Below are 26605 nucleotides of genomic sequence, written 5' to 3' on the forward strand. Positions count from 1 at the left end.
CTTCCAGTAAAAAACCTTCAACATGTATTGAAACTGGGTTTAGCCATCAGCATGTGCACTTATACGCATAATAAGGGCTGTGGCTAAAAGAAAAGGATTTTGAGGAGCCAAAGAGAGTCGATATGAACGTTTGGTCTTGTTGGTTAACACTTTTCTCAAATATGTGTTGTCATTCTCTGATCTATTGAGTCTGTTGCAACACTGAACCATGTATGAAGAACCTGTGATAACACCCATGTCTGGAGATCTTAACCCTTAAAAAGGAACGCATTTCCACAAATGCCACCGAGACCTTGTATAAAATTACATGAAATTAGCTACCCATAATTTATTCAGGGGGGAAAAGTAATTGGAGCTTTAGGAGTTTAAAACAGTTATAGAATATAAACAAACATGTTACTATATTTGTTTTAGTGAAACTAGAATATTGTGCCATTACATCATTTGAAACAACTTGCGTAAAAAACGTCCTTCTCGTGATACATGTTAGTTAGTGGAGGACAGAAGCTAAAACATACTTTTTCTGTTTCTTCAAATAACTTACTTCGTAACAATTAATTCCACGTCTGGAAAACACCTCTCAGAAAACGGATGAAAGAGATTTCACACATACTGAGAGAGAAACATTAATCTGTGAGACTTTAAGTTCAACACATACAAAACCGAAGGCCTGGATTTTGTCAGTTCATAGTTAAACAGCTGAGTCATATTTATTTATTTTTGTTAATCAAAGAAAGGTCCTTTATTCAGCGTCAAGCGCAAACCTATGTGGTTATTTAAACTGTTGTGAATGTAACCTCAAGCAGAGCATTACAGTATTATGAAAACATTTTATTAGATTCTTCCTGGTGGAGTATCCCCCAACCTCTAATCCTAAATGATGGCAAAGGCACATTAGGTCAGACCATTATGTTTCATGGCTTTAAAAAGTACAGCACTCACCACAGTTTATACACCAGTAAAATAAGCATCCAAAAGGTTTACATTGCTTATTAAATGAAAGTGAACTCTTTTAAGAGTGAAGTCATTAGGAGTCACAGTTGATTTATATTTAGGTGAAGTCATGCTTGTGGGTGAATGAGTTCTGTTCACTATTGTGCATATTGTAGGGACTTTAGAGTGTCAGTTTAACACTAATTTGGCTCAAGAAAACACTGAAATACTCTTGATGTAAAAAAAAAAAAAAAAAAAAAAAAAAAAGTATTAAATGGTTGTTTAATTGTGATTTCTAAAAGTTAGCTAACTTTGTCTCAAATGCTTGAAAAAGAAACAGCCCAGCCTGCCTTCTCAAGAGGACCCCACTTTGATTTTTATCATTTAAGACCTATATGGAAAAAATAAAAATGATGTCTTCATAGTAATTTATATATTTTGCATGAATTTGTGTTGAGCTTACTGGTCCATGGAGGATGTTTCACTGAACAGTTTTATCCAACGACGAGGTGAGGTAATGTGAGAGGTTCTCCTGGCTCGTATTTGCAGATACATCATGCATGTCATATTGCTCCCCGTAGCTATGTTCTCGATAGATGCTGGCAACAGCAGCACACTCGTAACACGTGCAAATTCATACATCTGGACACACACACACACACACGCACGCACGCTCCAAACAGGGCTCTCAGATTATGTTTCTAAATCAAAAGCACATTGTTGGCCGATTGAATGTGTAAGATGTTGCCAACACAAATGAATTACTGCAAAACAAAGAAAGAATTACATGCCACGGCAAGTACACTATCCAGAGAAGCTTTTGGGTAACGTCGCTTTACAGATGCAGCTAGCACTGATGCCTTACCTTTTATGGTACTGTAGATATTTCATTGCAGTGATTCACAAGTCCCAGGCCCAAGATGACTTCCAAGCATGTAGATATAGAAGATGCTACATACTACAATATACCACATCAAAAGTATATTGAGGACTGGGTGAACCGACATAACTCTATCTGATGTGTGCATTTAAATGACACGATCGCCAGCTGCCATCCAAGTGTCAAGGGTCAAGGGTCAGTTTGTCCAAATTACCAACACCTTCATACAGTATGTAGTGATACTTAGAGCTAGATACCATAAGGGAAAGGTCTGACCTGTTAATACAGTATTGAAAGGGCATGTTAAGTAAAGACAGTGGCAGAAAGGTGTCAGGAAACAACGACACAGAAGGTCAAGGTCGATGGCGTAACTCTAAGGTCATATGGCCGTCTTGACATTAGCTATGTTTTGTCTAATTATGCACCATTTAGACGACACATAATATACATTAATGTGCAAAGTTCATGGACATAAACCACCAAAGTGAGGCTGCTGCTACAGCAGCACTTCATCATTGGTATTGCTGCGTATAGGTCTGTTGTCAAAGTGATACAAATCAACTGTTGGGATGGAAATACTTAAAATGTCTTGAATATGCAAGATCAGATTTGCAGCTGAAGGAGAGACAAAAAAGCCACATTGTTGGAGTTTCCCTGATGCGAGATGCATGGAGATGCTCTGCTGTCACTGCTCTTTTGTGTTGTGTGTCAATGTGTGCGTGCGGGCGTGCATGTGTGTCCATGTCCATGTGCAGGCTGTAAGGACAGCTGAGGACAGTGAGTTTTAAAAATAAGTGGCTCTGTTGACACTAACGTCTCTGTCCTCTTCCTCACTTGTACGACAGAATTCCACCCCATTCTTCTCCCCTTTCACTCCCTCCTGAGCACATGACAAAGCCCAGTGAAGACGCATGCATACAAACAAACAAACTAAATGAAAACGTTGCTAAAAAAAAAAGCTGTTGGGACAACACACTCTGGTTACAGTCAAACTGATTTGGAAGAGAAAATGAAGGCGAACAGTAAAATTGTTATCCAAAACTATCCGTCGTGAACGTTGATCACTTGTTTGCAGACCGAGTTCTTGGTATAACTTTGATCGAACACATTGCGTTTCCCTGCGCAATAAGGGATAATATTACTCACATTTTGGGTGCATTCACCTTTTTACATCCAAGTAAAGCAGATTAAATCATTTAACGTCCATGTGGAAATGTCGCTGTGCTTCCAGATCTTAGTCATTACTTTGATGAACACTTCGCGTGACCTTCATGGCAGCAAGAACAACACAGTTTTAGGCTGAGCACGGTAAAAACATGTCAGACAGATATATACCATTGACATAATAGACAGAAGTGATTGCCACGGTTGCAACATCATCATCAAAGTTGTGTCATGACGTGGTTTAAAAAAAATATACAAGAATAATCAGGCACCACAATCACCTTCAAGTCACTGACTGCATAATCATCTGGGACTTGGAGATACAAGTGCTTTGGCCTTTTTCGCTCATGTCATGTCATGTCAGTAGAGGTGGGGGAAAAAAATCGATACAGCATTGTATCGCGATATTTTGCGTGGCGATATTGTATCGATACACAGAAGCCAAGTATCAATCTTTTTATTTAATCGATTCTAAACATTTTTGGCCCTAGATTAGTAAAGTTGATTTATTTGTTGTTGACAAAGCTTTCTTTTGGGGACAATTTGCCGTTGGAAAAAAGCTAATAAATCGCAATACTCAATATATCGCAGTATTCCCACCCCTGCATGTCAGTGTCAAAGGTGGTCAGCATGGGGCTGAATAGTGATTTGTACTTCTGGCCACTCCTTACTGGAGCATCAAACCAATCTTTCTTAAAGAGGGTTTACATGTCATGTGCATCAATCCTCGTGAAGGAAATCCGCATGTGAGTCAGCCACTCACATGCTCTGTCTGCAACAAGGACATTTGAAGGACATTGGTTTGAATGCTGTTGGAATGAGGCACCCTGCTCACAGCAGGGGGGAAACACACACACACACACACACACAGCACTGTAAGCTGCACAATAGGAATCTGTAATGCGCCACAACCATGCAGCAGCACTGTACAACGGCTGCTATGTGTGTTAACTCACAAACACACACAGTCAAAAGAATGGGCCTGTGTGATATCAACAGGATATCCAGCAGTAGCCTGAACTCCTCAGTAGCTTTGTTCCACAAGCATGTGAATAGAAACCCTATTCATCAAGTGTGACACACACACACACACACACTTACTTCTGTGGAGACAAAGACAGAGATTTCAGTCTCTGCATCTAGTTCTTTACTAAACCCAGCAGCCAAGCAAGGAGAGGAATTTGTGAAAAGTCTGTGTATGTATGTATGTATGTATATATATATATATATATATATATATATATATATATATATATATATATATATATATATATATATATATATATATATATATATATATATTTCACACTACAAAGTGCAAGGCACATCTAATGCTATTTCCTAAAATCATGTGATCTAACAGGACGTTACTTCCTTGACTGGCTATATCATAATAAAGTGTCCAGATATAATGTAGAGAGTTTTATTTGAGACACTTTTGTTTTGATCTTATAATAATAAACTCCAGAGTGTAAGTATTGCTTCGTGGTTGTCATCATTCCAGGACCAACAGAAAAAAAAAAGCTGTGTGAATTTAATTTACATTCCCATGTGGCTGCAGCGTAGACTTTTCAATATTCAATGCTCAATATTTCACTCAGCTGATATAGATGTAACATTTCTTAGGTTGGTTCCAGCGACTGTGTTTCATGTTCGTTGGGTTCCAGCCATGTGCGTGAGAAGAATTCATAATGAAGTTTTGTTACTGCACAAAAATGCTTATCATGTTTTATATTATATGCAAAACAATGATGTAATGGAATATATAAAGCTGCACTAAATGGAAAAAAAAGTTAACTCTTGTGTTTAACAAATAAGCCAAAAGTAAAAAGGCGTTACATTCTGAATGCCATGCTTATTACATATTCTACGTTGGCTTTTCTTCTCAATTTAATAGTCATAAAAAGAGAAAAAGAGAGTTCTGTACTCTCATCTTGTAAAATATATTTGGATCTACACTTGGGGTTGTCATGATATCAGATCCTAACGTAGCCAAAATATCTCATGCTTATGGTATAATGTCATTATTTGTTGTTATGATCATCTAAATTCTAATCTGTATTATTATTATTAACGAGAATTTTCAAGAAACTGGTGAAGATTAGCCAGTGTTCACATTCACACACTCTTCTTATCTCATATAAACAGCAAAAGGGAGGAGGAGAGCAAGGATGCAACAGCAGGCAGAGGAGGACACATTACGGTAGGGTCCCATAAAGGAACATTTTAATGGATTTTAACTCTTCACCTCTACTAGTAAAATCCTGTGAAACTGACCCAAATATTTGCCAGCTAACAACCTCAGCCTTGGCCCAACCCTATATCACCTCTTCCGTCAACTCAAAAATCGTCACTGTGACATCACAAATATCTTTATTCTAAAACAAATTCACTCTAAACTAAACGTTGTGAGTTTGAATCTAATGTAATAATATAAAACAAAGACCTGCACAATGTAAGGGAACATGGTCAAATGGCGTGCATGAATCTGACAGAACATGTCTGGGCTTTCCCTTTTCCACGAGGTCAGTCCGTCATTGAGGTGGAAGGAAAAAGGAAACACTACATTCACGGCAACAACAAACCCCAGAAACAGGGAAAGTGTGAGAGAGAGAGAGAGCAAAAAGGAAATGGAGATTGCTTCTTTGAGGCGTTGCCATGGTGAGTGCAGTTTGAGTGGGAAAGCAGGGGTCAGAGGTCACCCATCGCATGTCCACTCTGCTCAGTCAGGTTTATGGGAAGCAGACTGGGCTGGTCCACATTGACGCACAACATACTGGCTCATCGCTCAGCTTGTGCCCACAGTGAGAGAAAACGGGTGATTAAGGTCAAATCTGGCCATGAATGAAGATCCTGTTACAGATCCACATTTCAGGTCCATCATCTGCCTGTAATACGATCCAACAACACAGCTGGAGAACAGTGGAAAAAAAGCTGATATCGCTGTGCAGTAACATTATGGCTACACCATGTAATACCTTGGCATGCACTCGTTGCAGGCTGTGTAAAGTGGGTTAATGCTGAGAGGTTAAAAGGTGCATTATTGAAAGGAAATCCAGCCTCTTCAGTCATTGGGATATTGTGGGTAGAATGGTGTCCATTTTATGGTTGATTCAAAAAAGGTTTTCCAACTCACAAACACCAAAGTCAAATTTCAGCTGTTTTGTTACAGAAAAAAAAATCATATCCAAGCCCGGTGCGACTCCTGTGTTAGTTTGAGTTGGATGCAACAGCAATCACGTCATTTGGGTGAAAGAAAGAGTGTGATATTGGCAAAGAAATGAGGAGAAAGAGCGGAAAAACAGCTCTGTTATATTTGATCTCATCACCTTCCAAAACGCCAAGCTGGCTGCCTGTACACAGTCAATATGTCATCAGGACGAGCTGCTGCTAAGATGCCCGAGACCACCTCCAGGCTGCGGCTAACTCTTCACACAAACATCTGCATGTGCGCATGCAGTAGACACATGCACACATATAAGCACATACAGCACCTATGGAATTAGTTGTGTTATTTCCTTGATACTAGAAGAAGGAATTACCTTCAGTTCACTGTAATATACATAAAAATTCCATTGAAATCCATCCAATAGTTGTTGCGACATTTAGCTCAGGAGATGTTAAACCTCATGAGACAGGAGAACATCTGAAGATTGGCAAAGTGTCTGGGATTCATCCTCTGGGAACCATGAATGAACCAAATGTTACCAAAGTGTTGAACTGACAGCCGCATGGCTTCAAATCAGAAGTATTAGTAAATGCTGGTCAAAAAGGGAGGCGCTCCATGGTAGCGCTGCCCGAAATATGATAAAGGCCTTTTTGCCAAGGACACTGCTAAAAGTAGTGCTGAACTATTAGTCACTTATTATACAATATATCTCTGCCCAAAACATCACACATGTTATACTGACAATGAGCAAGAGACAATGCTTGATGAATTAATTAAATACAAGTTATTCTACTTTTAGAGACTTTTAGAGACCCTTTCCAGACTCTTCATGTATACAGTGTGTAAATCTGTTGGAAAGTTCAAGGTGATTTCAGACACAGAACAGCCCGTTATTGGTCACATAGCTCAACTTCCTATCACCTGCCCATGAATGTGTGCTCCAATCTGAAACATACTCTGACTCTTCCACTATAGCAGTAAGAAGACACAATGGTAAAAAGACACACACATATACATATACACACACACACACACACACACTTGGTTTCTACATACCTCTCAATCACACACTAATTGCCGCCACTTGTATAAATATTCCTGCTGGTGGTTTAACTACAGGCTGACACACAAACCCCCCACCAACCAAATGCCAGCCATTTACTGTCAATTGTATTTTTAAACACACGTTTGAAATGGAGGAGGAAATGAAATTAAAGCGCCAATTTAGTACTTAAATCGGACACCGGTTCAAATATTTGTCCACATTTGAAAACGTTAAATGGACTAAGAACAGTTAGTTTTCTAGTATATTAAGTAACAAATGTGTCATTAGTTTTAGTAAACTGGACCACGCCAAAGTCCTTGATTGGGGTTCTTCAGCTTAGATCTCTAACTTGTAAAACGCATAAATATTCAATGTCATGAATCCTAAAACGTGAATAATGTGGTGCCATATACGTTTTGTTTACATGTCCGAGAAGAAACATTTCTTTTTATATTTACTAGGATAAAGTTGTGAAAACTTTGCGTGTAAGCCAGCAGTGCTCTGTGGACCATGAACACCGCTGAGCTGTGATGGAACTCCCTCACATATGGGAGTCATGACAGTAAACACACACACACACACACACACACACACACACACACACACACACACACACACACACACACACACACACACACACACACACACACACACACACACACACACACACACACACACACACACACACACACACACACACACACACACACACGTAACCACTTATAAAAGCAAACATGGGCCAACACATGACACAGCACTGGGTTGACAAAGCAGATACAAACACTGACTGGAAACCCTCCCATAGTCCGTCTCAACAGATGTCTTTCATCACTAATCTGAATGTGACAGTGCAACTACTGAAGGGACAAGTGTTTGTGTGGACAAGAGTGTGTGTGTACCGTACAAGTTCACTTTAATTAGCCAATAACAGTCAGGACTTTTTTAATTTCCCCTATACAGTAGATCTGATCTTTCGTGGAGTGAAACAATCTAAAAACAACACACACACACACACACACACACACACACACACACGCACACACGCACACACGCACACACGCACACACGCACACACGCACACACACACGCACATCTTCATTCCTGTTTAATGAGTGTCAAACTGCCCATCCCATGGAAGAATCCCACGGAAGAAAAACACAGTGAAATCCAGCTTTGTGCTAGTTTATGATAGCTTTTCTTTGCCCCGTTATAGTACTTTGCTCATCAGAAAGTGGCTGAATGGTGGTCGGAGGCCAGCAAAGTGATTAACAATGGCTAAATGAAGCTTGGCAACAAAAAGGACTTAACAATGACACCCAGAGTCCGGACTAGAATGAACTGAGAGTTTGCTGTTGGAGAGGGGGCAGCGAGAGCCGGGGGAAGCTGGGAGAAGATAGAGGGAGAAAGTCATATAGTTTTAGTGAGGGACAGAGGGAACTGAGCTGAGAAACAGCTGGAGAAGGAGAGACGAGAAAGAGATAAGCATGGATGTAATTTGAAAGAATGTACAGATAATTTCAGATAATGAGGATTCTTCCTCAAACTGGTTATTTTGTCCCCCAAAAAACTGTCTACAATAAAAAAAAGACGTACATTTTTTACACAATTTACAAATATTTAAAAGGAGAAAAGCATCTCATATTTCAGAGCCAACAAATGACACTGTTGCAATTGATTATATATCTGAATTGTGTTTCTACTCGTTTCAGTACCACGCCCCGAATGTTGAAATCATATCTGCCTTTAGAATAACACATCAGTATTGGTCGAGCTCTGAAAAATCATTAAAAGACGTCAGAGCTTTGCATCTTTACCGAGTCAATGAAGCATTGAACATCCAAACACTTTCCAGTGTCCGCGGGTCGAATTACATTACCGACGATATAATTGTATAATTGACTCTAATGGTTGTAAATGATGGTTGTGGCTTTGGGACTGAAAGAGAGAAACACTGTACATCTTTGAGGCTTTCATCATCTCCCTCCTCTTGTCCTGGGCCGCATAGCCGGTGTATCTCAGCAACCGGCACAAAGAAGCCAGGCCACGACGAGGAGCAGGAAGTCCAGTATCTCTTTCTGTGTTTTAAGCCTCCAACACAGTCTATATCTCTGTATACGTCTGTCATTTTTATTTCTTTCAATCTTGTTCCCTCACTTTTTTTTTTTTGTTCATCACTTGTATTCTCCCTCGCTCGTGCTCCGTAACCTCGTTCCAACCTCTCTCCCGCTCTGATTTTGGCACTGCCACGCCTGCTGCTGACACAGCGAACAGGGACAACCGGGGAGGTTTTCCTCTCCCTTTTTTTTTTTGGAAAAATAACTTCTGTGGGGTGAAATCATCCTGTGAAAGGCCGACTGCTGCTGGAAAAATCCACAGCAGGAATGTGGGACGATCTGACTTGGAATCCAAGTTGAGGACACAGACCCAGAAATGCCCCACTCTGGCTAAAAACTGACCTCATAATTTAAAGGAAAACAGCAATGTTTAGTTTTTGGCCTGTTTTATAACATTCTTGTAAAGTGAGGAGAACACAGGCACCGCAACTATCCATGTGCACCCAGTAGCGCTTCCTCTTGAGCTTTATTTGTAATGCTGAGAATGTCTAAAACAGGAATTAGAAGAAAAAGAAAAGGGAAGACTGAATGTAAAGTTAATTCAGATCATTCACACGTTATCAGTTTCAGTTCAGCAACCACAATATTATCCACTGTGTAGGAATTTTGGGCTGCGCAGTGTTTATGTTGTCATGACCCCTCTATAATAAATACTGTATAAAAAGTGTTCTCATCTCGTTACAGACAAACTTACTCAAGATGAAAGTCAATGAATAAATTGTCGAATCGAGAGAAAATTTTGATATTCATACATTAACAAAAATAGTAAAAAACATTAGTTTGAGCTTCTCATTTTAAGTGTCCACTGCTTGTGTCTCTCATTTGTGATAAGCAATTGAATATTTTTGAGAGTTTTGTTGGTAATTGTTGTAGGACAGTCCATTGCCGAGGAATGGAGAAAATGAATGGTTGCATGATGGCCAATGAAAACAATATTTGGTGCAGTGCTTGAAATGACCAGGGGTCCTATTCTTCCCCCAAAGCCACTCATATAATAGCATTCCCCGATGTGATGACCATAACTGAGCCCAGGCGTCCGCTCCAAAACAGGAAATGTAAGAAAAAATATGACCTTCCCTTTACGCACAGCTGACGGCAAGTGAGAGAACATGGGATGCTAAAAGCAAGACGCTGAGATACAGATGCACACTGTGCATACACTATGATAGACACCGTGTGAGACAGAGAGAGGGAAACAAGAGCCAGAGGATGACAGAATAGCTTGTCTTCTGTTGTGGCTGCCTGGGAGACTCTGTTGTCCCACTTGAGGTCACTGCTGGTACGAGACAAACCAAATGCCACTCCAACACAAACAGTGGAAAAAGAACATTTAGTCTTTTTGTCGAGAGGCTGTGAATAAATCATACTAAAAGCAACAATGCCGAGGCAACTTTGTCCACACATTTTTCCGTCAGCTTTGCCCAAAAAAACTGTCTCATCATAATGCAGTGCTCTTAAATAATAATCCAACTACTCGCACCTTGACTTTCAGCTCGGCATCTCATGCGAACTGTTCAGTGTGACGCTCAAGCAGCAGTTGACGGTAGAAAAGGACCGTTGAGCACACGGTGTATCAGACCAGTATGAAAAGAGTGATGATAGAAGAAAGAAACCACACTAACCAGATTAGTGCCAGTCTCCAAATAGCCTTTGTCCACTTCCTCCTCTATGCCCAACACAAACCTGACCTCTGTTCCAGAAGGCAACACTGCCAAACACTGCCTGTAACCTTGAAGGAGAGCTTAACCTTGTAAGCTCACTTATATACGGGCACCTGTCTCACTGAGGGTTTTGAGTACGAAGAGCATTCAAAAAATGGACTTAAAAATGGCAACATACAGACTAAAACGGTTAGATTTTTTTAAATGTGGTGTTGGCAAAAAGCATTTCAAAAGGTGTTTTTCTAATGGCTGTATCTCTAAATGTCTGTATTTTAACAAGTCACCACCTGTCTTGATAACTCAACAATGATTCAGTAACTAAAACGGCTCAAGTATGATTAATGAACAACCAGACAATCTGACTGTTCCACTTGTGGCTGCATTGGTTAATAAAAAGTACAGGAAGACTTCAAGTTTCAGTGAATGTGAGCATTATGTTGATGCAGCATTGACCTACATGGGTGGAATGTATACAAGGAGAATAGCCATTATGTCTGCCATGCCAGTCTTAAAGACATGACATTGTTAATGGAGTCGGCTGTTCTTTAGATGCCAGCTCTTCAGCGTGGCCACTTGCCTTCTATGGATGCCAACTTTGCTTGCCACTGAATGCTTGGATGACATGCCAGTGAATTAGCTGCCAACAGGCTGTCAGAGTGCCCTGCTGACTGTCTCGAAGATGTTCTGTAAGGATGCCAGTCTTCTCCAGCTAAGCTCACGCAGGGCAGGACGGCGGCTCTGAACACGTTTTCTGTGCGGCATTAACCAGGAAATAAATCAGCAGTCTCTAACCCGATTGGCTAAAATCCTTTCTGACCTCATTCCTTCAAGTCTTCAGGGAAAGACTGAGGAAAGGATTAGATAAGACGCCAAAAAAATGAGAGTGAAAGTAACAACTTAATGAAAGTATTAAATGAAACCTTTTCAACCTTTAACTTGTGAATAAATGTACCATTCGAGTTATTGGCAAGTTTGTCTTATCCAACCACTGTGACAATTAAATCATTACAAATCCTGGCCAACTTTATCCTTCATTTAAACCAGAGAAAATTGGAAATGAACTGAGGAATTTACAATGTGGCTACAGTTGTCATAAAACTTCTGCCCTGAACCAGTACGCCTCCGTACAGTACAATGTGGCAAGTAGGAAACAAAACGGTAGGGTGAAATGTATAGAACCAACAATCTCAACTCAAGGTCTGACTAGTTTTTCACTTTATACATATCTGACCATGTCTGTTCCATACTTAAGTATGAATTTTAAAGTTGGCGGCGGAGAAAACTCCATTCACAAGGAAGACTGTTAAATGTAGCAAAAAGCTTGGAAGAAAGATAATAAGTAAACATGGAGTTAAGATTATATGCAGATCAGTGTTGTCCTAATGTTCTTGATAAATTACAGAATATTTAAAATCAATATTTTCTCACATTTATTAGACAAATAATACCCCAAAAATTGTTTGTTATGTCACAGAGCTACATCTGTGCATGTTGTTCATACTTCAACGTTTTCCCAGGCTTACAGTAGCCACTCTCTACTTTCTTTGTCGTAGCTCTGGGAAGTTTGAATCAGGAAGTGTCAAACAAGAACAGGAAGAGGAAGTGGGTTCTCGATCCAGACTGTTTTCCAGTCAGAAAAACTCAACCCAAACGCTGGCATGGGAACATTCTGTTATATTATAGCACAGGAAATATCACATGTACCCTGTTGTCAATAGTTTATTTAAAATACATAATGGATTGTTTTATTCTCAAAACTGATGATGGATCATTTCTATTAGATAATATACAAATTACCTGCACTGCTGTAGTTTTTATTTAATAGTTCATGTCAAATGATTATCGTCAAAACCACAAAGATAATCATTTTTGCAACAATATAAAAAAGAGAAAAGCCAGCTATTCTCAAATTTCTGAAGAGCAAGATATATGCTTGCAATTAATGGTTGTATAATATAATGGATACCACTTTTACAGTTTATTCAATTGCAAAACGATGTATTTCAATCAATTCTAATCACATTTACTTCTAGATTTCTTTCTTATATTTATAGTGCACATCAACAAAGAACACAAACTCAAAATGAAAAGACAAAGCCTGGATCCACTGTATGGAAACATGGGCTTAAAATATAACTAAAGCTGTTTGCATAAAACAAAACAAAAACAACTGTGATCCTAATTATTATTCTGAGTCAGTGAACACATGCACAGAGTCTGAATGGCCACCACATGGCAACCTTTAACTTGGCCAAGGATCAGTCGTCCACCGAGCAGATACAGAGAAGTCATCTTGTTGTGTATCCAATGCCATCTGACATTTGCAGCCAACCTAGCAACACTGCCTCCCCCACCCCACCCTCCCCCAGCTGCCTTTTATGTGTTGTGGCAGCAGAGAATTCGCTGGAGGTGTTGGAGGTATTCGGAGAAATCCAACTTCAAACAGAATAAGCAATAAGGGATACAAAAAAAATTGCACTTTGATCTAGTCTGCTCGTCTGCATTTTTAAAGCCCTCTTACTCTGGTTAATTACCACAGCCTCTTTCTCCCCCTCCCTTGAGGTAGCCAAATATGCCTTTAAATTAATATTCTTTTAGTGTAACGAATAAGCCTCGAAGAAAATTCCCACAAACACCCAACCCCCAATCCACCAGCACCAGCACCAGCACTGAAACCTCAACTTCGAGAGAGCCAAACCCCATGCAGACAAAGCTCCTCCCAGCTGTAATCTCCCTTTCCTCCCTTCTCTAGACGTTAATCCCTCGTTCTCCTGCTCGCTCCTTTCCTGCTCGAGATGCTACCGGGTTATCAGGGCAATCCTATTAATTCACCAAGCTTTCAGTGGTGAATTTGACCCCTCGAGAAATCCCTTCCTATCGTGCATTTGCGCTCGAGGGAAAATGAAAACTGCTGAATTCTGTGCGGTCATAGCTACACTACTGGGCCAAGTGCGTGTCTCAGCGCTCTTGTGCTTTCATGCTGCTATGCGTACGCATGCATGCGTGAGCAAGCTGTCCATGACACCTGCTGCAGCCTCGGGCAAGCTGCTGGGAGGTTAGGGAAGGCCAGGAGCCAAATGACAATATAATGGCCCAGTGTTGCACCAACATTATGATATTATGATACCCGTGTGTTCGTAACTATTTTTATATGGGGAATATGACAGACATTTTCACACAATCCCTCCTGTAAATCATATATGGTGTGAAAAAGAGAATTAGAGAGGCAAGTTAACACCTGGGTTCATCATCGACTCCCAGCTGGCCAATCACAGCGTGAAGTGGGTGTGAATGTACAGCGCGTCCTCACGCCCAATTCGTCAAACGCTGACACTTGGTCGAAACCACTCAGCGTCCGATACCGACGTAGCCAGGCACCCTTCAGCGTCCGGATGAGAGACACCAGACCTGTCCCAAACTCTAATGAAAATCCCATCCCAACTGATGTAGGAAAGAGCGAGAAAGTGTGACTATGGTAGGAGGGACATTTGACACGTCCAAAAGAACATCCATTCCAAACCACAATATTTACCTGAGCAAGTACTTTGTTGCCTAAATCTAACAAAGTAGTTTAGTTGCACAAATAAGCCAAAAAAAATAAGTAAACCTATGTTCATTTTGGAAAGACACTGTCAGCATATAACAAGTCAAAACTAAAACGCCCCCTGAATGTACCGAGAGCGTCATAGTTTTAGGCGTAGAGCCGGTGGCAACGTGTCTTTCTTTGACGAGTCGGGAATGTGTTGAAATGTAGGATTATTGTATTCAGAAAGTTCAAGAAATGGTCAGACACCACGTCCTTCAGTTCAACAAGAAAGAGGAAAGGTATTTTGGGTGTGTTCCACATGCAGTAAATCATCGCTGCTGCATTGTTTAAAGGTTGAGGACAAGTTGTGAGCAAGGCCAGTTGGAAGAGGAAAGGTTTGAGGGATAAGGGGAGAGTGCAGAGATACTATCGCATACGGAGTTGGGCTTCACCCCGTACACGTGCAGAATAAAAATGTGACACTGTATGAATGCCAATTTCAATGATTTTCACATTTGTACTTTACTTTAATAACAAAATGTTCTCATATGTGTGGATCGACCTGATGGTGCTGTTTCAAAACAGCGAGGGATGAATATAGCAATATAGCTGGATTCAACTCTTGTAAACTCTGCCACATTTAAAAAGGCATTTCAGGATACAGTGGAAAGTACTCACATTTTGAATATCCTGTACCTTTAAGAATATTCTGATCACGTATTAAGTCACTACTTTGCTAATCAATATTTCACCACGAAACAAGACGTTGGCATGGAAATTCAACACAAGTTTCTGACTTTAAGCGCAAAAAATGGTCCATACATATAATTGCAGTACAGAACATTACAGCATTTTACATTAACGCCAATACAAGCATTTGTTACAGAAAATACAGAAGCTGAGCACTCCACCCCACCTTCCCCTCATTCTCTCGTTCAGTAGAAAACTAAAAGCAGCCCTGAAGGCACCATCATACGCTTTACTACCAACCACACACACAGACTCATTTTCTATTCATTTGCTATTACAGTGTGCACTGATAGCACAGATAAAGGGAGAGTACATGTTCTGTCCTCCAAGTGTAGTACAATCTTTTGTTACTGGAGCCATTACTCCCTCTCTCTCTCTCTCTGCCTCTCTTTGCCGGTCTCTCTTTATGTCTCTCTGTCTGTCAGGACAAATCACAGCAGCCTGGAGGATTTGCGGCTGAGTGGCTGTTGCTCGGTGGCTTGTCAGTTTAAGTCCTTCCTGTGAGGCCAGTGTGACACAGAGAGACACAGAGATAAGAGAGACACAAAAGATGATAGGGTAAGGAGATCAAAACAGAGCGAGACCACGAATGAAATGCCACCCTGGTAAATGCGCTCCCACAGAATTTGGGTGAGACAAGCTGGAAGTTTAACTTTAAAGACATAGCATGTGCTTTTTGGCTCGAGGCAGCAAGTAGTGAATTACGAATTCCATCCTTCTTTCCTTCGTTCGGGCAGGTCTGTGGCCCACAAATGTCTATCTTGACTTCACGACTTGACAGCAGAATGGCTGGTTTTGTAACATTTGAGCATTTTAGGCACTACTGCCTCATCCTGTCTACCACAAAAACATTTTATTCCCAAATATTGTACACTGAAATCAATACAGATTAAACTTCCAATCATATGACAGTTACTGGATTTCTTTATACCGTCATAAGAAGTAGATTATTTCTGAGCAAAATCAAAAAACACTACAAACCCACTGCCAGGGTTTAATGTTCGGTCAGGCACTTCCTTTTCTGCACGAACCCTCGCAGGCATTTGTCACCGTGGTCTGTGCACGGAAGTACACGGGTACACAATGTGGCAGGATATTTCTTTGTCATTTAGCAGCATAGATAGATAGATAGATAGATAGATAGATAGATAGATAGATAGATAGATAGATAGATAGATAGATAGATAGATAGATAGATATATTTATATTCCAGATATGTAAATCTGCAAACATTGAATGCTGAAACTTAAATAAACTAAAGCATAAACTCTGAAGTTGTTGGTGCAAATAAAGCACTCACCTGCCCTTATCTTATTTATACAATTTCATGTAGCCTATTATAATGGCATCACAAAGAATTACCCCAAAATTAATTGAGCATAAAAGGAAGTTTATAGTCTCAATGAGGGCTGAATGGGGGGGGGATGCATCTTAGTGTGAGTCTTTAGTATCAATCTGGGAAATCATACTGGACAACGGAGAAGCGATACAGAGGATTGGTTTACAAAGAAGCTAAAGAGGAATTTCACTCAATTTATTATTTCAACATGTAATTCACTGGTGTTCAACAGACTGAGACACTTAAAAAATACTTGGATAACTCCAATTAGCTGTAAACCTGATAAAGAGTCCAACATGTGATGGTCTGCTGACAGTTGATGGGAAACCGACTTCATGGGAGGTTCAGCGCTCAGTGAGGCAAATGAGCTTTACATTATTGCGGTTTTGGTGTTTCAGTTGTGAGCCAGAAAATGTGCTTTTATCACCGTATGATCCTTTGCAGTTCCTGCGGTGAGCTTTTGATTTCCATTGGACGTCTCTCGATGTGACAGTTTCAATTTAAAAGAGGATTCTTTTCATTTTCTTTGGCCAGAACTTTGAAGCAGGAGTGATGGTAATATTGATGGTTTACTGTATAATTACATTACATTTATTAACAGCTGGTATTGAAACAACACAACTTTAAATGTAAGCTATCAAGACATTTGTATTGTTTTAGTACCACTTACTCCTTCTATTATATATAGAAGGACTGACATTCAGTCAGTGTTGTGCTTGGCTTGAGTCCTTATTTTCCTCTTCAAAAGGAAACCACAACAAAACAATTCTATCGGAATTATTCAGTCAGTTTACGTAAGGGTCTAAATTTAGAGTGAAGAAGAATTTGCTTTGTTCAAACTCACCATGTAATTTGAATTGTGGGTTATTTCTGAATCTAACTAACTAAAAAAGTCCAAATGGCATTGTGTGTTGGTGTAATAGATGGTGTTACCACAATATCCAGGCAACATTTTGAAGAATTTCTTTTTAAGAAAGTTGAAAAAAAATAACCATTAGTTATCAAATAAAACTGCAAGATATTGCATATTACTCACATTTCCCCCAAATTCCCCTAATGTTGCTGGATTAAATATTCAGATAATTAAAATGTGGATTATTGGCGACCTGAGCAGAGAACGAAGTCCCTCTCCTTCTGCGTTTCTTGTTATCCAAGCCTCTCCTTGAGTCTTTGACATAGCCGGCCGACCACTCATGCATTTAGTGCATGTGAGTGCATGTGAGTGTGCACGTCTGGCAAGCTCACAGCCGCGTCATCCCGCATGACAGAGTTGTTGCAGTAGCGTAGCACCCACCCTCAGGTTTACACTGATACTCCTGGTATATTGTTCCCTTTCCATACAAGGGATATGCTGAAGTAGTCAAGACCAGTCAATTTTAATTATGTAATCCAAAAATCACAAAACAAATCGGACAGCATATGCATACAATATTCTTAGGTGGGCAGAGTTAACAGTGCAGGAAGTTAGAATTAGAATTTAACTCGAGATGTTCATTGATCACATCTTCAATGTGCAGGTGAGACAACCTTGAACCCTGCAGAAGCAAAACCCCCTGAAGTCTGGCCTTGAATGTAGCCTGTACCAAAAAACCTCCCACCCGACCTCAACATAACTCTTTTTTAGAATAGCAGCCCACCCAAAGTAATCCTTGATTTTATAACAGCTCATGAAGTGGCCTTCCATAAATCCCCTTAAAACTGAGAAGCAGATATTTAGTATGAAAGCTTTGGAAAGAAGTGTTTGCACAAGGTTCATTGTGACCTAAAAATCCATTCATCACTTTGTTATTTCTATATTTCATAAATGACTTCATGAAATTAACCTGACAGTTAAAACCTCTACAAATATGAAATGGTGTAACTGTAAAACATGGCCCCACCCTGAACCACAAGCCACCCTAATAACAGTCTGTGTTTGCTATCATTTCCCACAGAGATGGATAAACAGTACATCCCTGCCCCCAAAACTCACTGCTCTCCCACCTACACCACCCTAAAGCCTCTGCTCTCGAGCATTAATCTTGGCTTGCCCTCTTGACCCTCCAGTCCCATCAGCGTCTCTGCAAGACCTGATCAGTAGGAAGATCTGAACTATAGCTCTCGAATCCTGAGGAAGACAAAATAAATCCTGAATGAATAAATAATAAAGATGTTCCCTCACTCTCAAGGCCAAAGTCAGACCCAGACATCAAGCCAAGCCAACCAATTTATCCCCAACAATGACACCAGACGCATGAAAACTGGGGATAAACCGAGCACACGCACACCTAGCAGATTACCCCAACTAAGCCTGAGTTTTGGTTGGCTTTGCACCAGGACACCCACCCCCAACGCCGCATGTGTGCGAGTGTGCGTACAGTAGTCACATCAAATGTGTGAGGCTGCGATAAAGAGCAAGGCATAAAAAGGAAGCGAGAGCGGTAACCTGGGGATTAAATATTCTTAGCAGGGGGTTATTTTTGGAGCAGGATAGGAGCCTAACGCAGACACGCACACTGTTAAATACACACACACACACTTCCTCGCTCTCCATGCCATTGGACTGTGGTTTGTTTGGGTTGGCTTTGGGCAGCAATGGAGTGGAGTCTTCTCCCTCAGCCCACCCCTGCATTCACATACATAGATACGGAGTGATTTAAAAATGTAATCTTCTCTGACAGTATACTGCCATAGACCTACCAACATCAATATGGGGTGGACATCAATAAGGGGAAAATTGATTGGAACAGAGCTATGTTAAATCAGTTTATATATAGAAATCCCTCAGCTGGGAAAGTCTAGGAGGTGGAAGAGCAGTAGCACACTTCCTTTCCCCAAAAAGCACTGCTGAAGTATAATCAAAGTATAACCAAAGCAGAACTGTTCCTTTCTTAACTTAAGAAGACACACAAGTCGGATAGAACCTAAAAAAGGACAGAAATTTCAAAATATAATTTGTAAATTTATACCAAATTCTGGCCCTGTTGTGCTTTCATTCATTGAAAATTATTCCACAACTGGCCGGTTCTCAATTGTCATTAAGGGCATCGTTATTGAAGCTCACGCAGACTCAAAACAATATAAAATGAGTATGTGGTGTACGTGTATAGGGTATTAGCCATTGCATTAAGTAGTCAGATATGTCAATTAAATTGCAAAAGGTGTAATGTTTTTGTTTTGACCCGAGAACCCTGATTAATTCACATCAAAAAGTATCAAACACAACAGCGAGGGGTTAATTGCTGTAGATGGGATCCACCTGGTGGTAGGTGAAAGGGCAGATTACCTCGATTGGCTCTTAGAGGATGTTTACAAATGATTCGCAATCTGATTGGATTAAACCCTCAGCAGGCGTGTCTAAGCCAAAGATACTATTGTACTGCAGGAACAACATGACTGCCTTCTTGCAGGGATAGTGGGTGTCTGTCTGGCAGGTAGCACTTATTAGATGGCTTGCTGCTGCTGGAAAATGGCCTAATGAGAGAGGTGGGATGGAACCAAAAAGGCAAATGTGACTGCGATAAAGAAATGAGAGGCGAAAAAACTTCCAAGTTTTTATTCATACCCGTCTTTTGAGACAAAAAAAAAATACTGGTACCCAATAGACACCTTTGTCCGTTACTAAATAATAAATGGGCTCATAAAGTCATGTTCTATTTTTCTCATGGAAGCTCATCTGTACCTTAGTTTGCATGACAACATACAGTAAGTTAATAATGCTGCACCTGAGCAGCTCAACCAAACTATCTCTTTCACCATAAAATAGGTCTTTATTCACTTGTTTTCCTTTGTTGTTGCTGTTTTTGTCTTTGTGCATCCAAGCCTAAGACTGCTGACTCCACTACACCGGGACAGCGATAGGTACAGAAAGGACACGCCTCAGCTCGGATCACTGCATTGTGGTCAATAATTCAGAGCATCAATTCCTTTTTCCAGACTATTTTGCATTCATCTAGACAGCACAGACAGTATATTGCCATAACATTTCCTATTTATAGTGTATTTGTTAGGGTTGGACAGATACAGTATACATAGAAAAAGTGAAAACAGTTATTGGATGCAATTATCATAATATTTATAGTGAATGATAATTTCCAACACTAGTCCCGAGAGAGGCTTTTATAAAACTAGGAAACTTGAACAGTAAGGTGGACAGTAAAGCACATATCAATTTTTTTTTCAAAAAACAATGAATAGAAAACGTCTGGCTGGTTGCGATCACAGATGGAAATAAACTTTTCAATATGCGCGTCTCAGAATCATAAATGCTATGAACAACCGTCTACCAATTTCACCGCTGGTAGTTTTGAGGATCACAACAATACACTAGCGCACTGTGTTCGCTTCGGACTGATGCCCGGTGCGATTACTCTACCACAGTTGGGGTTTGCTTACGTCTCGTTGTTATAAAAATAGCACAACCTCTGGCAAAACGCATCACAAGGCCTGGCCAGCAAACTTCCCACCAGCCACGGTACAAAATTATCCGGGGGGAGTGATGGAGAGTCAGAGACTCCTGCTCTTCATTTAGAAAGGGACAAATCATGCTCATTATCAAGGGGAGGGGGCGCGGGGTACATGTAACACAGGAAGGAGACCCAAATCTGAAATTACATGTTTTCTGACTGAGGCAGCTCACAAAAACACTGATCTTTCACAGTTTGTGGGGTTGGTAGCACTGGGAAAAAAGTTTCATATTTCCTCTTTAATACACCTTCCCTCATCCGCAGCGACATTTCCAATGACGGCCAAGTCAGGTTCGTCTGCAAGCACTTATCCTATTTTAATAATGCAAAACAGAGATGTATCAGGAAGAGAAACAGGATGAGAGAGGCTGGAGGAAAGAACAAGGCGAACAGGCATTTCCATATCAGATTGACAAACGGATACGAGGAGGGACACAAGGATGAGAAAAAAGAAGGGGGATGAGGTGAAAATGTGTGCGTATGAGGAAAAGGAAGGGAAAGGCAAAAGGAAGAGGAGGACAAGGGGAAAGGAGAATCATTGTTTTGGGAGGTCAACGTTCTCCCTTAATGCCAGTCGGGCCGAACACAATGAGAGCCTGGAGGGCCTATTAGCCTTTCATTCATGACTTGTTTAAAAGTATCCTACGAGCAGATTAAAAAAAAAAAAGAAGCCTTCTCAAGGTGAAGCGTGGAAATGTTGACATTACGCTTTACGTGGCAAACTGCGCTTTAACGGCGGGCCCCAATGTCTTTATCAAAAATATTTCTGGACGGCTGGTGAAGGAATTAGAGTCAGACAATACAACAACGCGATCTCATGCTGGTGAACACGTGACATCTTTGTCGTTAAGGGACATAAAAAGACCTCGAGGATATAAAGTTGCTGCTGAGAAGAGGAGGTTCAAATTCTGCGATCTGAAAAAAAAAAAAAACTGTTTCCTGAAAATGACCTCGAAACTGAACATGGAGCTTCCTGATGAGTACAATTGTAGATCATGTTTCTAAAACCCCCAGAAATGGGAGAACTTTTCGCACAGGTCATTTCTCACCTAAAAACAAACTCGTGGCCGTCCTTGATCACCACGCAAAGGAAGGTTGCGGGTTCACCTTGTTATTTGTTTTCTGAAACACAATAATGAATCATTTTTTCACAGAATCAGGCAATGAGCTTTACCAAAAAGACACACAAAAAGCTTTAAACTAAAAAAAAAAAAAATTAAAAAAACAATACCGAGAAATTCACCAAAGGTGAATTAGGTGAAAGGTTTTCCCGAGAGCTCGGCGGGCCGGAGGCGCAAACCGCAATCTTACAACTCGTTGAGACCAAGTAGAACTCATGACCTCTGTGGCATCAGTTTGAATCTTCGATACCTTTGTTTATTCTGTGAATATCTTGGAGGCCATCTCTCCGTTTTGTGGCCCTTCTTTTTGCCCTGAAGCTGCTACGTATACGTCTGCATCTCTTTCACCCGGGTCCCACTGCACTGCCTGTGGGAGAAACACCTGACGGCTGCCTCGATCACATGAGTAAAACTATGCTATTAGCAAAAAGTCAAAAGGACTCATTATGCAGGCATTGCTGTATGTAAGTGTTATTCTATATCATATATTTGACCATCTTTTGTTTAGTAGCATTATAACATTGTGGTTAGTCAATGTGGATCTAAAGTTAATGTTCAAGTTCTAACAAAACATCTTTCATGGGCTCATTTGAAGTTTTCTATGTAAAATCATGGAGCGTAAAGTCACTATAGCTTTCAAATTATGTGAGGTAAAAAAGTAAAAATATTGATCTCTGAATTGTAGTGGGGTAAAAGAATGAACTGACGTGTCAGGTACAAGTACCTGAAGTTGATACTTAAGTACAGTACTTGACGATAGTACTTGGATAAATAAAATCAGCATAATGTCAAGTGCCCAGACGTGTTTACGCCTCCATGCCCACATGAAAGTGAGCTTTCAAAACACACCCCTGGCGGTTGACATAAAATCTGAGTCACTTCTTAAACCCAACAAAGAGTGCTTGCCCTCTTGGACAAAAAAAACCAACCGGTTTTTAACCTGCCTTCTTAACTCTGAAGAGAGGCTGGATACAAACGCCAACCCGGCCTCTGACTTGTAACACTGGCTCTTCTCCGTTTGCTCTGACTCACTTTCAGAGCTTTGATGTGGGAGGAAAATAACTTTTATCAACAACATGTGTCAGCATGAGCGTATGTGTGAGAGTACGCGCGTATGGGTGTCTTTGTGTATTTCCGCCCAATTTGAGCCACACCTGACAGGCTAAATCACCAACTGTAAGTGCTCCTGGAAAACCTCTTGCATTTTCTATAGTAGACCAAGGTTTCCTATAAGCAGCTCAAAACCACACCTGGACTCCACCGCGGGCAGAGAGTTTCTACTTCATTATCACACACGTCTTTTAAAATTGGGACTGACAGCTCAACGCTGCAGGCGAAGGAGATAACCTTGAGCTGATGTCTCATACAAGTCTCTCTGTCATGCTCTGACATAGTTTTCCCCCTAAGGGATAGAAAAAAAAGCTATATTTCATTCTCATGAAATTCAATGATTAACCTTTGTCAGGAGCTGGTAGTCAGGAGTTGGTAAAGCCGGGCATTGTTACATTAAATCTTAAAATTCAGCAATTAAAGTCATTCAGATCTTGTGACACTTTATGGTCAGTAACAGTATCCTGCTGCCCGGTGTGATACGGAAAATGAGGCTCATTGCCACTAAAGTTAGAAGAAGAAGAAGAAGAAGCAGAAGCAGAAGAAGAAGCAGAAGAAGAAGAAGAAGAGTCTTTGATTATAGCTCAGACCTTGAGAGAAAACACACACTCATGCACATGTATGTAACCTTTGACTCTTCCTGGTGGCCAAAAGGCAGTGAAATTAAAACGCATCCAAAACATTTCCTGAAGGTGTATTTCACAAAATTAGTTCAGACCTATAGCCAGGAGGCCAGCTCCCCCCTCCCACTCTCCCTCCATTTTTATCGGGTGCATTAGGTGCAAATAAAGCGAAAAATCCTGCTTCTTGAACAAGTTTACAGCTGTTCTCTCGGTCTACGTTGTCGTTCACTTTCATGTGACAGAAACTTGAAATCAAAGCTCCATCATGCCGTTGTTCTTTGTCGCGCAGGAGGAGAACCTGGAGAGGGGGGATAATTCACCAACCTCCGTCTGCTCTTAAAAGGGTTCCATTTAAACAATTTGTGTCCATCACCCCCTGCAATAAAAGCGGGTTTTTAAAGCAGTGAAATGCACAGCTGTCTCTTTTACTGCCAAACGGCAGCGATCGGGTGTGCAGAGAAGTTAAAGAGCATTCTTCAGAGTTCACTTTACATGTTCTCCTTCTGCTTCATTTATAGTGCTTTATGATTTTAAGAGTACAGTAATGTGATCGAATCCGTGTGAGGCCAGTAAAACTGTCCTTGTCCCGAAGCGTCACGCTGACTTTTTGAGTAATCAATCTCTAAAAAACCATCACATTTTGCGATTTTTCTCCGTTTTACGAAAAACCATTTCCCAGCGGTGTAATCGCCAGGACCACAGAAACCAAGTCACGACCAAAACCAAAGCGTATGGAGACCAGAGACAAAACGTTGAGGAGTTGAGACCAAGTCAAGAACAAGACCAGAGGGAGTCCCACGCTGAATGACACACGTACGATATAATGTGCAACATGCAGACCACAGGCACTTCTCAAATTGTTCTAAACGAGCCACATTCCACTCTTGTCACCTCTTTTATTGCCATTTTTTGTGTGTACCATGAGAAATGTCTTGATGAAATATAAAAGACATGAATTTTCTTTCCGTCTTGGGATTTGTCTTTGCTTTAAGGATGTCAACAAATAAATCCCACAATACAATTTAATTAAATACCAAATAGTTGTGGTCTTGAAAAAGATTCCAGAATCCTCTTTCTCTGGGACCAAATCAAAAATGCTGTTGATTCCGAGACGACGCGAAGACCGATCCAAAAAGCACCACAACGCTGCTTCCATCTTTTAGGGGGAACAAATCAGACAGCTGCAGCAATAAGAAGAAACTTGACTTCAAGTCAAGAACATTCTGGATTCAAGTTGGTTTTCATTGGATTACAAGAGACATTATATCACCTCAGTGGCGGACCGCTTCACTTCACTCAATGAAAGGAAACTGCTTGGACTGAGCTGCACTATAACTTGTTTGGGCATTGCTTACATGCAGCTGCAAAGGCACAAAGTACACATGTGGAACAAGGTGTCAGCCGGATGAAGTTGCAAATGGCCTTAAATTACACAAACACGTTTCATACCCTCATAAAACACTGTAATGTTTGACTTTCATTGTGATGCTTGTGCAGCGTTAGGGCTCGATTTTCTTTTTCAATAACGTTGATCAGCATCAGAGATCTGGAAATTGTCACAGTGTTCTCACTCAAAGAGAGACATAGCATTCAGGGGCACGCCACAGATGTTGCTCACAGTTCTGCAATGTACTTGCTGTCAGAGGAGCATTTCCACTGTGGTGGTTGTGCTGAAGTGTATTCAAATTTGAAAATACTGGTATTCATGTGTGAACCCCACTCCCTTCTGTGCATTAGCAAGGACTCCTGCATCTTGAGTTATACTGACAGCATTGCTGTAGGCCTGTAGGGTATTATTAACTATGCCATGAAAAAAAAAACATTTTTTTTTAGCAGTTCCTCTTTCAGTTCCTCTGATGACACATTTTTCTATCCAACCCAGTATTTTTATATCTACAGTACATTCCTCTTTCTGACCTCTGTACAATTAATATGCAACAAAACAGTTTAAAGACTGTCTGAGGACAGAGTTAACACGTGGGCAAGGGGTTGCATGTGTGAACATTAACACTTCTGAACTGCTGTGACAGCAACACCTGCGTCGAAAAGAAGGAAATACATCATCTTGTTGAATCTGCATGCATGAATCTTTGGGGCCTTTACCGCATGCCAGCAATATAAGTCCCACATTGTCACGAGAAAAATCACACACGAGTAATACAACCGTGCATCGAGAAGCCGAGTCAAAGTATCATTGCCGGGCTGCGTAACTAATGAGCCCTTAAGCTGAAATATTCACCAGCTTTAGTGGAACTGGAGTCCAAGGCCAATAACCCACATCAAAGATGCAGCTAATGAGATGAAGCGGCACACTGGCTGGAGACCCACTCCTGTGGTGATTGTTAAGAGCCCCCGCAGGTTTCCCCATCTATGTTTAGAGGCTACACATGCCTTATCTGGAAGAAATCAGTTTTATTAGGAGTGCATTATAATTACAATTGCCTTTCAAGAACCAATTTATGATCATATTAATTATGGATGTACCAGGCAAATAGCTGTTCCCAATGAATGCGACCAGTTGTGCAAGAGCAAAAGACCCATGCATGAGGAGAGTTTGCCCGTGCATGCGTATGTGTGCGTGTGTCAGAGGCAACAATGGCACCAGAGTCGGGCTGAGTCGTGCCCTAATTTATTTCTCCTCAGCTACGTCACAGCTGGACGAAGACCCCCAACCCCCACTGTGCTGCACTGCAGTGGCAGCATGCAAGCACACACACGCACACAC

The 26605-nt window shown here is 40.8% G+C and overlaps 1 protein-coding gene across 2 annotated transcripts in view; it reads right to left on the reverse strand.

Annotated features, from left to right (window-relative positions):
* LOC137802221 (rho GTPase-activating protein 26-like) overlaps nt 1-26605 on the reverse strand; it is a 76833-nt gene that overhangs the window by 43603 nt on the left and 6625 nt on the right. The window lies entirely within an intron of this gene.

The sequence above is a fragment of the Clinocottus analis genome, unplaced genomic scaffold (assembly GCF_023055335.1).
Source record: "Clinocottus analis isolate CAN_PGR_092001 unplaced genomic scaffold, fCliAna1.0.p SCAF_5, whole genome shotgun sequence".
NCBI classification, from domain to species: Eukaryota; Metazoa; Chordata; class Actinopteri; order Perciformes; family Cottidae; genus Clinocottus; species Clinocottus analis.